At 38.7% G+C, this 15,976-nt stretch overlaps 1 protein-coding gene across 15 annotated transcripts in view; it reads right to left on the bottom strand.

The window, feature by feature from the left end:
• The window catches only part of DOCK3 (dedicator of cytokinesis 3), a 657,203-nt gene that overhangs the window by 443,296 nt on the left and 197,931 nt on the right, over positions 1-15,976 (bottom strand). The window lies entirely within an intron of this gene.

The raw sequence follows: 15,976 nt of genomic DNA, 5'->3' as shown, positions 1-15,976 counted from the left end.
CTTGGCCCAGTGGTTAGGGCGTCCATCTACCACATGGGAGGTCCGCGGTTCAAACCGCGTGCCTCCTTGACCCGTGTGGAGCTGGCCCGTGTGCAGTGTTGATGCGCGCAAGGAGTGCCCAGCCACGCAGGGGTGTCGCCGCTTAGGGGAGCCCCACGCACAAGGAGTGCGCCCCGTAAGGACAGCCGCCCAGCGCGAAAGAAAGTGCAGCCTGTCCAGGAATGGTGACGCACACACGGAGAGCTGACACAACAAGATGACACAGCTTAAAGAAACACAGATTCACATGCCGCTGACGACAACAGAAGCCGACAAAGAAGACGCAGCAAATAGACACAGAGAACATACAACCGGGGTGGGGGGAAGGGGAGAGAAATAAATAAAATAAATAAATCTTAAAAAAAAAAAAAAATTCTACAACCATAGTTGACCCGGTTGTTCAATCTTGGCTCCACATTTGAAAGAATTCAATGCTCCTATATTAGTCAGCCAAAGGGGTGCTGATGCAAAATACCAGAAATTAGTTAGTTTTTATAAAGGCTATTTATTTGGGGTAGGAGTTGACAGATACAAGGCCATAGAGAAAGCATAAGTTATTTCCCTCACCAAAGTCTATTTTTCACGTGTTAGAGCAAGATGGCTGCCAATGTCTACAAGGGTTCAGGCTTCCTGGATTCCTCTGGGCTCAGCTCCTCTGTTTTCTCCACAAGGACAGCTCCAACATTAAAAGTCCTCAACTCTGTCCTTTGCCATGCCTTTTATGTGTGAGTTCCCAACCAACAAGAGATGGGGACTCATCACCCTAATGACATGGCCCAATCAAAGCCCTAATCATAACTTAACAATGCCCAGGTTCAGATTAGATTACAAACATAATCCAATATCTGTTTTTGGAATTCACAGCCATATCAAACTGCTACACTCACCCTCACACAATTTACAGCAGGTTCTCCAAGCCAATCCTTCATTTCTAGATTCATCTTTTAATTTGCTGAACTCACGTTTCATTTTTTGTTTTTGTCTTTTTAGGCAGGCATACTATATTCTTGGAGATTTTTTTCTTTCTTGAAAACATCTACCTTTTGACTTTAAAAATCAATAACTTGATAAAATATAATAAATTTGGATCATAAGTTCTTCCCTTATCAATATATTAAATATTATTCACTTGTTTTCCATTTCGAATGCTATTGATAAGTCTGAGGACAGAATGACTTTCCTTACGTAAGAATGGATTTTTTAATCTGTATAAATAATTATCTTTTAATCTTTGAAACTAAATAACTAGAGTAGTTCTCACTGTTGACATTTCTCAGATTTTCTGTGAATAAATTCTATTAAATGTCTACTTGAAGTATCCCGAGTGCAAAAGAATCATAAATTCACATTGTAATGAATTTTTAGAAAGTGAATAAACCTGTGTAACCAACACCCTGATCACGAAAAAAACATTATCAGCACCACAGAAGTACCTCTCTGCCCATTCCCTATACTTATCCATTTCCCTAAGGTAACCACTACACTGACTTAACAGTATAGATTCACTTTGCTGCTCTTAGGAACTTAATGAAATCATTCAGTATGTACTTTTTTGTATCTAATATAACCTGTTCAACACTATGCATGTGTTATTCATCCCTACACTGTGGCATATAATGGCTAGGCATGTAGTTTGTGCAATAACCTTGCTGCATAGTAGTTTGTTCTATGAGTGTACCAATTTATTTATCTATTCCACTCTTGGGGGGGTATCTGGGTTGTTTCCATGTTTAGGTTATTATGAAGAGTTCTACAATGAACATTCTTGTACATGTTTTGTGTTTTTTTTAAGATTTATTTATTTATTTATTTCTCTCCCCCACCCCCTAGTTATCTGCGCTCTCTGTCCATTCGCTGTGTTCTTCTGTGACCACTTCTATCCTTATCAGTGGCACCGGGAATCTGTGTTTCTTTTTGTTGTGTCATCTTGTTGTGTCAGCTCTCCATGTGTGCAGCACCATTCTTGGGCAGGCTGCACTTTCTTTCGCACTGGGCGGCTCTCCTTACAGGGTGCACTCCTTGTGTGTGGGGCTCCCCTACACGGGGGACACCCCTGTGTGGCACAGCACTCCTTGCACACATCAGCACCACCCATGAGCCAGCTCCACACGGGTCAAGGAGGCCTGGGGTTTGAACCGCAGACCTCCCATGTGGTAGGCAGATGCCCTATCCATTGGGCCAAGTCTGCTTCCCTTGTACATGTTTTTTGATAAAATTATGTATGCCTTTCTACTGGGGGTTTACATAATAATGGAACTCTGAGTCCAAAGGCATATGTACGGTGGGCTTTAGCAAATATGACAAAATAGTTTTCAAAAGTCTATTATTTCATGCCCCAGCCAGCAGAGTTCCAATTACCCCTCATCCTCAAAAAAGGTTATTATCCCTCTTTTAAATTTTAGCCATGCTGGTGGGGGTATAGTGGTATCTCATTATATTTTACTTTGCATTTATCTAATGAGTACTAAGATAGGCTTTTTGGACATTCTCATTTGGCAAGTTTCTGTTCAAGCATTCGATTATTCTGTTATATTGTCCACATTTTATTCTAAATTTGTAAGAATTTGTCACATTTTGGATAAAAATGATTTAAACAATATATACATTATAATATTTTCTCCTTTTCTGTGGCATGCTTTTCTACTCTCTTAATGGTATATTTCACAGCTACTAATTTAATTATATTTCAACTTATCAAATTGCTCTTTATAATAGTGAAACTTATGGGTTGGAGAGAACTTTCCAGAAGATGGCAGAGTAGGAAGCTCTAGGACTGACTCCTCCTCCAAGAACAGCTAGTGGACAGGCAGAAACTGTCTGAAACAATACAGCAGACCACTGTAGAACATCCAGGGGGAGAGCAGAGGGAAGAGATTCAGAATCTGCACTAAAAAACTGTGAGTAACTCTCTCTGTAACAAATGTCAGAGTCTATACCCCACTGCTGAGGCCAGCCACCTCAGGGCCAGTCCCAGGCTGGCAGCTGCAACTAGAGAGGGACATAGAAGACTTCCTTCCCAAAAACAGGAGGAGGGAGGCATGGTCAAATAGTGACAACTATAACTGATCATGTATTTAGATCACAGTGTCCCAGCTGTATACACTGTTTTAAAAAGCCTGAGCTGGACAGGGGTCTCCCTGGATATTATTTCAACCCTGCACCCAAAAGGGGTGTAAATGGTAGAGGTATAAAGACACACTCTGCCTTTTAGGGCTGCTGGGAACAGTTTGTTACAGAGTGCCATCTAATGGGCAGGAAAGGAGAGCACAGCTGTGGGGAGCCAAGGAAAAGACTGACCATCAGAGTCAGCTCATCAAAATAATCATATAATATTAATACATAGTATATAGTATATATATTATAGTATAACACATAATCCTAGTAACAGCTAAAGTTTGAACCTGTCCAAATCAGAAAGAGGCTGGTAGCCAACATTTTAAATCAGCCCCTGGCACAAGAGGAAGCAGGATGAACTGAAAATCACAGTGCTGGTAGTGACTGGCTTCTGAAAGACTGTACCTCTAGCATTACCCTTAGTCCCATCTCTGAGAACCTGTGTCAGCCTCCCCAAGAAAATACAGGCCATGCCATGGATGCTTATCATCCCACTTTGGCGGTGCAAGCTGACTCAAGAGCTATTCTGTGGCTGGAGTTGGAAGCTCCATTTCCCAAAAACAGAGGAGGAAGAGATGGATGGCCACCAATTTTCAGCTACTAATTAGTAAATTCAGCAGGCTAAAGTAAAAACTCTAAGAACAGCTAAGTGTGAATCTGTCCAAGTCAGAATAATGCTGGTAGCCACTTTAACTCTACCCCCAGCATCAGGGGAAGTCAGGCTAACTAAAAATCACAGTGAAGGTAGGGACTGGCTTCTTTCACCCAGATCAGACTGCAGCCCTAGCCCAGGCTTCAGCCCCACCTCTGCCAGGGAGGAGGCTGGCAGGCCCTGCACAAGCCTCTCTGGGTAACTAAAGGTACATTCAGCTGGCACAGAATGAATACTTGGAAGTCTACCGGGGCAACTACAGTCATTTTGTACCCACACAGCACAGACTGCTGCCCACACCTGCAGCTCCATCCTTGCCCCAGGCAGGAGATAAAGAGGTGTGAAGCTTCATCAGTCTCTCTGGGCAACTAGAGTTTAGGCCTGCATGTCTTGGATTATTACACAGAGCTGTGGCTGTGTCCTGACCCCTGGTAAAGGAGAAAGTTGGGAGAAGCTTCACTGGTCTCTAGGGCAATGAGGGCAGCTTGAGCCTCTACAGCTAACTGTACTAACTTCATCCATGCCTCCTACCACACAATCAGCAAGGGAGAAAGGGCAAGAAAATCCTAAACTAAAGAGAGGAACTGCATCCAGAATAAAAACTAAGTTAGGTATCAAGACACCAACAAAAAATTAAAATCCACCCCAAGAAATAGAAAGATATGGTTCAGTTAAAGAAAACAAATAAGCCTCCAGATAACATAAAGGAGTTGAAACAACTAATCACAGATGTTCAAACAAATCTACTTAATAAATTGAATGAGATAGCTAAAGAGATTAAGGATATTAAAAAGACACTGTATGAGCACAAAGAGGAATCTGAAAACATACAAAGAAAAATATCAGATCTTATGTGAATGAAAGGCACAATAAATGAAATTAAAAATACATTGGAATCATATAATAGGAGAATTAAAGAGGCAGAAGAAAGAACTGGTGAGCTTGAAGAAAAGGCCTCTGAAAACAAACATACAAAAGAACAGATGAAAAAAAGAAAGGAAAAATTTGAACGAGATCTCAGGGAACTATATGACAGCAAGTGACATGCAAACATAGGTGTCATGGGTGTCCCAGAAAGAGAAGAGAAGGAAAAAGGGGCAGAATGAATATTTGAAGAAATAATGGTAGAAAATTTCCCAACTCTATTGAAGGACACAGATATCCATATCCAAGAAGCACAACATACTCCCATCAGAATAAATCAGAAGAGACCAACTCCTAAACACATACTAATCAGAATGTCAAATGCCAAAGACAAAGAAAGTATTCTGAGAGCAGCAAGAGAAAAGCAATGCATCACATATAAGGGATACCCAATAAGATTAAGTGCCGATTTCTCATCAGAAATCATGAAGCAAAAAGACAGTAATATGATATATTTAAGATACCACAAGAGAAAAGCTTCCACCCAAGAATCTTAAATCCGGCAAGATTGTCTTTCAAAAATGAGGGCAAGTTTAGAATATTCACAGATAAAAAGAAACTGAGAGAGTTTGTAATCAAGAGACCAGCTTTGTAGTAAATACTAAAGGGTATGTTACGGCCTGAAAAGACAGGAGTGAGAGGCCTGGAAAAGAGTCTACAAATGATGTGCTGTAACAGTAAATAAAAGAGTCAAATTACTGGTGAAAATAAAATGATAGATAAAATCCAAATATTCAGGAATAAAGTTAACCAACGATGTAAAGCACATGTATTCAGAAAGCTATAACTTGCTGTTAAAAGAAATAAAAGAAGACCTAAATAATTGGAAGAACATTCCATGCTCACGCATTGGAAGCCTAAATATCATTAAAGTGTCAATCCTACTCAAATTGATACACAGATTCAATGCAATCCCAATAAAAATTCCATCAACATTTTAAAAATAAATGGAAAACATGATTGTCAACTGTATTTAGAAGTAAAAGGGATCCTGAATAGCCAGAAACACCTTAAAAAGGAAAAGCAAAATTGGAGGACTCTAACTTCTGGACTTTAAATCATATTACCTAGCTACAGTGGTAAAAACACCATGGGACTGGCATAAAGACAGACACATGAGCCAACAGAACTGAACTGATGGTTCAGAAATAGATGCTCACATCTATGGTCAAGTAATTTTTGACTAGTCTGTCAAACCCACCCAGCTCTGGCAGAACAGTCCATTCCAGAAATGGTGCTGAGAGAACTGGATATCCATAGCCAAAAGAAGGAAAGAGGACCCCTAACATACCTTATACAAAAATTAACTCAAAATGGATCAAAAACCTAAATATAAAAAGAATCATAAAGCTTCTAGAAGAAAATATAGGAAAATATCTTCAAGACCTGGTGGTACACAGTAGATTCTTAAAGGAGATAAGAGGAGGACTGAGATGGCCTACTGATGTTTAATGTATGTACAAGTTTTAATTAACTTTACTGCAAAACTGTGGAAATGTACAGAGTTGATGGTAGCACATTATAGTGAGTAAGAGCTTGTTTATAAATGTGATTGTGGCTGAAAATGGTAGTCTAGGGATGTAAATGCCAACTGACAGAAAGCTAGAGAATGCTCTAGGGACTGAACAGCACAGTAAACTCAAGAAGTGGATGAGAACTGTGGTTGATCGTACAGATACAAGCATCCTTTGTGAGCTAGAGCAGATGTACATCACTATTGCAGGGTGGTGGAAATGTGGAGAAGCAGTGAAAAAATACAACTGGAGTGACCTTTGGACTGTGGTTAACAGTAACAGTGTAACATTCATGCGTCTATGCCAAAGATGTACTGTTTTGATAGTGGGGAAGTATGGAAAAAGGATGCCAAATGTATGCTATGGACCTGGTAATAATCTGATATTATCTCATAATCTGTAACAAATATTCCACCCTTGTGTGGTATGTTGATAGAGGAGTGTTGTAAGGGAATTCTGCACATGTGCATGACTGTATTATAAGTTCACAACTTTCAACATAAAAACATATTTAAAAAATAATAATAAGCTGCATTGGGGGGGGAATACACCAAATATAAAATAAGGACTATAGTTACTAAGTAGTAAGGGTTTGACAATATTCTTTCATAATTTGCAACAAACGTCTCTATACAATGCAAGGTTTTGGTAGTGGGTTGATGTATGGGACCCTTGTATAATGTTATGTCTGTTTTCTTTGTAAGCCCACAACTTTTACTATTCATTTATTGTATATTCATGTATAAATGATATAAAAATAATAATAATAGGGAAGCGGATTTGGCTCAAGTGATAGAGCATCCACCTACCATATGGGAGGTCCAGGGTTCAAACCCAGGGCCTCCTGATCTGTGTGGTGAGCTGGCCCATGCACAGTACTGATAAGTGCAAGGAGTGCCATGCCACACAGGGGTGTCCCCCATGTAGAGGAGCCCCATGTGCAAGGAATGTACCCTGTAAGGAGAGCCACCCTATGCGGAAAGAAAAAGTGCAGCCTGCCCAGGAATGGTGCCGACACACAGAGAGCTAATGCAGCAAAATGACACAACAAAAAGAGACACAGATTCCTGGTGCTGACAAGAACACAAGCAGACACAGAAGAACACACAACAAATGGACACAGAGAGCAGACAACTGTGGGGGGAGGGGAGAGAAATAAATAATAAAAAAATTTTAAAAATAATAATAGAGTTAGTTGGGGGAAAATACTTTGGTTAGTAGTAATATTTTGAGGATGTTCTTTCATGATTAGTTAAAAATGTTTCACAACAATGCAAGGTATTGGTGGTAGGGTGAGATATGAGAGCCCTCTATGATGATATGTATATTTGTTTTGTAAGTTCACAACTATTACCTTACACTTATTGTTTATGTATGTTTATCTATGTTTATGTATGACTAATATACTTCAGTAAATTTTTAAAAATACATTAGAGGAATAAAACAATAGACAAACAGGCAGGAGAAGGAATCAGCAAACTAGAAGTCAGTACATTTGAAATCTTATAGAAAAAAAGAAAAACATAGAAGAATGGGAAATATTGAGTAGAGTTTTAGGGAAATGAATGTTATCACAAAGCACACAAACATAAACATTATGGGTGTCCCAGAAGGAGAAAAAAGGGGAAAAGGAGCATAAAGAATATGTGAGGAAAACAATGGCTGAAAATTTTCCAACTCTTACGGATGACAAAAAGATAAACATCCAAGAAGTGCAACATACTCTAAACAGAATAAATCCAAACAGACCTACTACAAGACACACACTATTCAAAATGTGACATTTCAGAATTCTGAAAACAGCAAGAAAAAAAGTGATTCATCACATACAAAGGATGCTTACTAAGACTGAATGCTAATTTCTTATCAAAAACCATGGAGGTGAGAAAGCAATGGTAGGATATATTTAAGATAATGAAAGAGAAAAACTGTCAGCCAAAAAGCCTTTACTCAGCAAAACTTGCCTTCAAATAATGAGGAAAAGTTTAAAATATTCACAGATAAATAGGAACAGAGAATTCATCAACTAGAGACTTGCCCTACAAGAAACACTAAAGGGAAATTCTATAGGTTGAAAGGAAAAGACAAGGAGTGAGAGGCTTGGAGGACGGTCAAGAACAGAAGGTTATCAGTAAGGGTAACTAAAACAGTAAAAAGGGACACAAAATTAAAATATAAAAATTAAAGCATCAAATGGTTGAAGTACTACCTTTACAATAATAAGACTGAATATTAATGGATTAAACTCCCCAATCAAAAGAAAAAGAATGGCAGAATGAATAAATAGTAAGATCCATCTGTATGCACTCGTATGAGAAACATTTAGACCCAAGGACACAAAGGGATTGAGAATGAAAGATTGGAAAAAGATATTAGATGCAAGCAGTAACCAAAAGAGAGCATGTGTAGCCACATGAATATCGGATGAAAGACTTTATATGTGAAGCTATTATAACAGATTAAGAAGGACACTAAATATTAATATATATTACCAAAAGGGGCAATTCACCAAAAAGAAATAACAATTATAAATATTTATGTACCTAACACCAGGGTGTCCCAAAATACATAAGACAAACACTGGCAAAACTGAAAGGAAAAATAGGCATCTTTATAATAATAGTAGGAAACTTTGATACACCACTCTCACCAATAGAGCATCTAGAAAAGGGGTTCTTAACCTTTTTTGTTCCACAGATCCTTTTGCCAAACAGATGAAAACCATGGACCCCTTACTAACTCCACACTACACTATGTATTATTTAATAAATATATCACACCTGCACCAATACATCACAAGAATCACTTTTTTTTAAAATTTCAATTCAAACTCCAGACCCTTTGTTAAGAACCCCTGATCTAGACTGAGGATCAATAAGGAAACAGAGAACTTGAATAACATGGTAAATGAACTAAATCTACAGACCTAAACAGAACACTGCACTCTGAAACATCAGGATATAAAGATATGGATCATTCTGCAGGATAGACTACATGCTGGTCACAAAACAAGTCTCAGTAAAATTGAAAATACTGAAGCTATACAGAGTACTGTCTCTGACTTAATAGATTGAAGCTGGAAATCAATAACAGAGGGAGAACTGTAAAAATCCCAAATAGACAGAGGTTAGGTATGGCAGTTTGAAATTATTACTGTGAATCCCCCAAAAAGGAAAGATTGTTTTTAAACTGGTCTTTTCCTCTGGTGTGATACCCTTTGAATGCATTAGATTCAGCTGACATGTCTTGATTCAATTACATGTTAAGATTAGGGCTTTGCAGGAGACTTGAATCTCTGGGCTGTCCATGTGCCAGCTGGGCCACTATTAAAAAAACAGAAAACAGTAAGTGCTAGAAAGGATATGGAGAAATAGGAACACTCCTTCGCTGTTGGTGGGAATGTAAAATAATGCAGCTCTGTGGAAGTCTGGTGGTTCCTCAGAAAGCTAAATATAGAAATGCCATATGATCCAGCAATTCCTCTACTAGGAATATACACAAAAGAATTGAAAAATGTGGTGCAAACAGACATCTGCACACAAGGTTCATAGTGGTGTTATTCACAATTGTCAAAAGATACAAAACAACCCCAGTCCAACAACTGAAAAATGGATAAATAAAATGTGGTATGTACATATGATGGAATACTATGATGCTGTAAGATGAAATGAAATTGGGACACATATGATAACTTGAATGAACCTTGAAGACATTATGCTAAGGGAAATAAGCCAGACACAGAAGGATAAATATTGCAAGGTCTCACTAATAAGACTAAATACAAAAAACAAACACATGGAGTTAAAACCTAGAGTATAAGTTTTTAAGAGATAAGAGGAGGGCTGAGAAGGAGTACTGATGCTTAATGTATACAGAGTTTTCAGTTAACTTGACTGTAAAAGTATGGAAATGATACAGTTGATGGTAACACATTACAGCGAGTACAGTTAACATAGCTGGTTTATAAATGGGATTGTGGCTACAAGGGTAGCCTAGGGATATAAATGTCAATTGAAAAAAACACGAGAATAATCTAGGGACAGAATAACAGTGAACCCTGAGGTTGATGATAATTGTGGTTAATAGTACAAATAAAGAAATGCCCTTCTAAGACCTAGAACAAATGTACATCACTATTCCAAGTGGTAAGAATGTAGAGAAGCATGGGAAAAATTCAATTAGTGTAACCTATGGAGTATAGGTAACAGCAATATTATATTTTTGCATCAATGCAAAAGATGTACTGTGTTAATAATCAGAGGGTAGTAAAAAATATACCAAATATATGCTATAGACCAGGGTTTCTTAAGGGATCTGTAAGCTTGGATTGAAATTCAAAAAGCATTATTCTTGTGGGGATGTGTTGGTGTGGGTGTGATATATTTATTAAATAATACAAAGTATAGAGTGGACTTAGTAAGGGATCCATGGTTTTCACCTGACTGGCAAAAGGGTTCATGGAACAAAAATGGTTAAGAACCCCTGCTATGGAAGCAGATTTGGCTCAATGGATAGAGCATCCACTTACAACATAGGAGGTCAAGGGTTTCAAACCCAAGGCCACCTAATCTGTGTGATGAGCTGGGCCCACGCACAGTGCTGATGCGCATAAAGAGTGCCTGTGCCATGCAGGGGTGTACTCTGCATAAGGGGAGCCCCACGTGCAAGGAGGTGCACCCCGTAAGGAGAGCCGCCCAGCGTTGAAAGTGGCATGACACACACGGAGAGCTGACGCAACCAAAATGACACAACAAAAAGAGATTACAGATTCCCGGTGCTGCTGACAAGAATATAAGCAGACACAGAAGAAACACACAGCTAATCGACACAGAGAACAGACAAAACTGGGGGGGGGGGGGAGCGGGGAAGGAGATAGAAATAAATTAAAAAAATAAAATCTTTAAAAAGAACCCCTGCTGTAGACCATAGTTAGCAGTAACGGGTCTGATGATATTATCTCATTAGCTGTAACAAATGTTCCACAACACACATAGGTGCAATTGGTTGAAAGGGTGTTGTATGGGAACCCCATACATGTGCATGATTTTGTAAGTTCACAACTTCAATGAAAAACAAATTTTTAAAAAGAGTGGAAAGGAAGCTTACTCAACAGGAATAAACATTCAGAACGCATATATCCGATAAGGGGTTACTATCCAGAATATATAAGGAAATCCTACAACTCAACAATAAAAAAGACAACCCAACTAAAAAAATGGGCAAAAGACTTGCATTGACACTTTCCCAAAAGGATAAAGAGTTACAAAGCACATGAAAAGATGCTCAGCACCACCCCGCTATTAGAGAAATGTGTAACAAAAACACAATGAAATATCATTTTTCATACCCACCAGAATGACCACTATAAAAAAAAACTTCAAGTGTTGGAGAGTATGTGGAGAAATAGGAATGTGCATTCACTGCTGGTGGGAATGTAAAATGGTGCAGTCCTCTGTGGAATACAGTTAGTTCCTCAGGAAGCTAAGTATAAAATTGCCATATGACCTGGCAATCCCGCTACTAAGTATATTACCCCACAAGAACTGAAAGCAGGGGACCTCACACAGACATTTGCACACCAATGTTTCATAGCAAGCATTTTCACAATTGTCAAAAGATGGAAGCAACCCAAGTGTCCATCAACCAATAAATGGAAAAACAAAATATGATACAGTACATATGATGGGAATATTATTCAGCTATAAAAAAGGAATGAAGTCCTGATGCATGCAACAATATGGATACACCTTGAGGAAATTACGCTAAGTGAAATAAGTCAGGCACAGATAGGACCAAATACTGGTGTGATTCTCACTGATGAACTAATTACAATAAACAAAACTCACAGAGTTAGAATTTAGACTACAGAATAACAGAAGATAGACTGGAGTAGAGAATGTGGAGCTGATGGTTAATCTGCACAAAATTTCTAATTAGGTTGACTGTAAAGGTTTGGAAATGGATGTTAGTGACAGTAGCACATAACTGTGAATGTACTTAACAGTGATGAATTATGTACGTGAATATGGTTTGAAAGGGGACATTCTGGGTAGTGTATGTTACTAGAATTAAAGTTACAAGATAAAACATAGGACCACACAACACAGTGAACCCTACTGTGCAATGGACTGAGTACAAGAATGTTTTTTCATGAATTACAACAAATGTACAACACTACTATGATGTATTATTAATAGGGTGGTATATAGAAAAATATACCTAATGTAAACTATGAAGCAGTTAATTGTACTATTTTAATATTATAAATTGTAACAAAGGTACCACACTCATGCAAAGTATCAACAATAGGGGGGTATACGGGAACACTATTGTTTACATGACTTTTCTGTAAACCCACAACTTCTCTAATTTAAAAAAAGGACATTATTGGGACATAAGAATAACCTGGAATATAGAAAGTAAGCTTCATATTAATGTTAAATTTCTTGAATGATAACTATACTTTTAAGGTGATTAGGTAAGCAAATTTGGAAGTATTGGAAGGAAGCGGGGGGTGGGGGGAGCAGAGTGAAGAAGGAAGGATTGGGAACGAAGGAAAGGAAGGAAGGAACAGGAAGTGTAGCAGTTTGATATTATTATGAATTCCAAAAAGAAATACTGGATTATGTTTGTAAACTGATCTTTTCCTGTGGTTATATTAGCTTATACTAGATTCATAGGTTTACTTGATTAAGTAATTATATAAACCTCTTGTGCCAGTAGGGCATTGAGTCCCCACCATTTGGTGGGTGGGGACTCACAGATAAAATACATGGCAAAGGACAGAGTTAAGGGTTTTTGATGTTGGAGTTTGATGCTGAAGCCTTAAGCTGGAGCCCCAGGAAGTAAGTTCACAGAGAAAGAGAAGCCAGCCCCAGGAGGAAAGGAACTTTGAACCCAGAGAGAAGCAAGACCCTGGAAGGGAGGAATCAAGGAAGCCTGAACTCTCACAGCCGTCAGCAGCCATCTTGCTCCAACAAGTGAAAATAGACTCTGGTGAGGGAAGTAACTTATGCTTTATGGCCTGGTATCTGTAAACTCCTACCCCAATTAATTACCCTTTATTAAAAACCAACCAGTTTCTGGTATTTTGCATCAACACCCCTTTGGCTGACTAATACAGGGAGGAAGGAAGGAATGGGGAGGAAGGAAGGATTGGGAAAGAAGGAAGGATTGGGAAGGAAGGATGGAAGGAAAGATTAAGAAGAAAGGATTGGGAAGGAAGGAAGGATTGGGAAGGGGAGAAGAAAGAATAAATGGGCAAAATGTTAAAAATCAAGGATCTGGATATCTCAGGGGGTAGGGGTATGTTGGATCTTCATATGGGTTTTGTACTATATTTGCCATTGTCCTTTAAGTTTTAAATTATTTCAAAAATAAAAAACTGAAAATGTAGAAAAAATTTTAAAAACCACACAACAAAGGAATAAACTGGATACTGGAGCTGGAAAAAAGTCTTCATTAGTATAACTTTATAAAAGGTATTACATTTTTGGTATATAAATTCTCAAACTGTGCTGTTCATCAAGACTGCCCTTGAATTTTCATGTAAATTTTAAAGTCAGCTTGAATCTTTTCTGCAGGTGTTTTGATTAGAATTGTGTTGAATCTACAGATCAGTTTTGGGACAAATGGTATACTAAAATGATATAACTCTCCACCTTAAGTTATCTTTAATGTCTTTTAGCAATATAAGTAGTTTTCAGTGAATGCAACATTTCATCTTCCTTTATATTTTCTTAGGTGTACGGCACTTTTCATACTACAGGAAACATTATATTTTCTCCCTTCCAAACTGACTTTCTAATTGTCTGTTATTAGTAAATAACACACCACAAATTTCTTAAATTTTTACATTGAGCTGCATTCCTATAATCTTGCTAAATTCATTTATTAATTCTAGTAGTTCTCTTATCGAACTAACTTGGAAGTCCAGAACAATGTGGAATAAAAGTGTTCATAGTGGAAATGTTTGTACCAAACTCAAGGGTACAAATTAAATCTTTCACCATTATGATATTACACATAGGATTTTTATGTTTACTTGATCAGATTAAGGAAGTTTCCTGTTTTTCCTAGTATGTTTAGAGGTTTTTATCAAGAACAGATGCTTTTTCTACATTTATGATGCTCACATAGTTTTTCTCTTTATTTTAATGTGAAATCAATGCTGAATTCCGAGAATAATCTCCACTAAATCATGAGGTATTACCTTTTTATATATCACTAAATTAATCTTGCTAAACTTCATTTTTGTTTTTGCATCTATATTCATGACAGATATTAGCTCTTTGTCTTTTTTTATAATGCTCTTGTCAGTTTGCTAGACTATTTTAACCTCATAAAATGAGTCAGGGGGGAGGGGCAAGATTGTAGCAATGTAGGGAGATCCAAGAGTCAGCTCATCCTACAGGGCAGTTGGTAATCCACCAGAGCTATCTAAATCACCTGGTGGGGCTTCAGGAGACCAGAAGAGCATCTTGCAACATCCTTAGAAGAACATGAGGAAAAGACTGCCCATCTGCAGTGAAGATTCATGAGTAGAGCGCTCCAGACTGCTAAGCTGCTGTCCATCCTCTGCTGGCGGGGCAAGCCACCTCAGAAACTATTCTCTGGCAGAAATGGGAAGCTCCATTTGCCAAAAACAGGGGAGGAAGAGATGGTCGGGCACCAATTTCAGCTACTGATTTGTAAATTCATCTGGCTAAAATCCAATCCTAAGAACAGCTAAAGTTTGAATCTTTGCAAGCAGGAAAGAGGCGGGTAGCCTCCATTTTAACTCCACTCCTGTCAAGTGGGGAAGTAGGTCTGATTGAAAATCACAGTGAATGTAGGGACACACTTCTTTCCACCCAGATTAGATTACCGCCATAGCTTGGGCTCCGGCCCTGCCTCATGGAAGCAGGACGTTGAGGAACCCTCACAAGCCTCTCTGGGCAACCATAGTCATTTTTGGCCCACTCTGACTACGTTGTTAGGCACCCATGTGGTTACATCTCTGCCTCCAATAGGCTGGGGGGTGGAAGGCAGTGTTTTCACAGCCTCTCCAGACAACTGCGGGTACTTTCAGCCCACATGGAAGAGCGTTGTGCAGACCTGTGGCAGCATCCCAGCCCTGACAGGACAGGAGGAGGGAAAAATGTTTCCTCAGTCTCTCTGAGAAACTGCAGTATGATGGAATACTATGCTGTAGTAAGAAGAAATGAAATTGGGACACATATGATAACATGAATGAACCTTGAGGACATTATACTGAGTGTAATAAGTCAGATACAAAAGGACAAAGAGTGTATGGTCTCATTAATATGAACTAAATACAAAGAATAAATACATGGAGTTAAAATCTAGATTACGGGTTACTAGTAAATAGAATGAGGACTGAAAAAGAATACTGGTGCTTAATGTATGTAGAATTTTCAATTAGCTTGACTGTAAAAGTGTGGAAATGGATACAGTTGATGGTAACACATTATAGTGAGTGTAATGAACACAGCTGGTTTATAAATGGGATTGTGGCTTGAGGTTGCGGCTGGCTAGGTGAGGAGTCCGCAGAGGGGCCGCAGGCAAGCAATGACGAGGGGAAGAACCCACACAGAGAAGAGGCTGATGGCGCAGGTCTGATTTAATGAGGAAGTGCTTGACAATATAAGCCCGAGGGAACGGGGGTGGGGCTAGCATGGGGTGAGAGCAGATTGGTGCGCACGGGCAGAATACCCTTATATGGCCAGGAGAT

The sequence above is a fragment of the Dasypus novemcinctus genome, chromosome 26 (assembly GCF_030445035.2).
Source record: "Dasypus novemcinctus isolate mDasNov1 chromosome 26, mDasNov1.1.hap2, whole genome shotgun sequence".
In the NCBI taxonomy this organism is placed as follows: domain Eukaryota; kingdom Metazoa; phylum Chordata; class Mammalia; order Cingulata; family Dasypodidae; genus Dasypus; species Dasypus novemcinctus.
The sequence above is the reverse complement of the archived record's forward strand: the minus strand, read 5'-3'. Positions and strand labels throughout refer to the sequence as shown.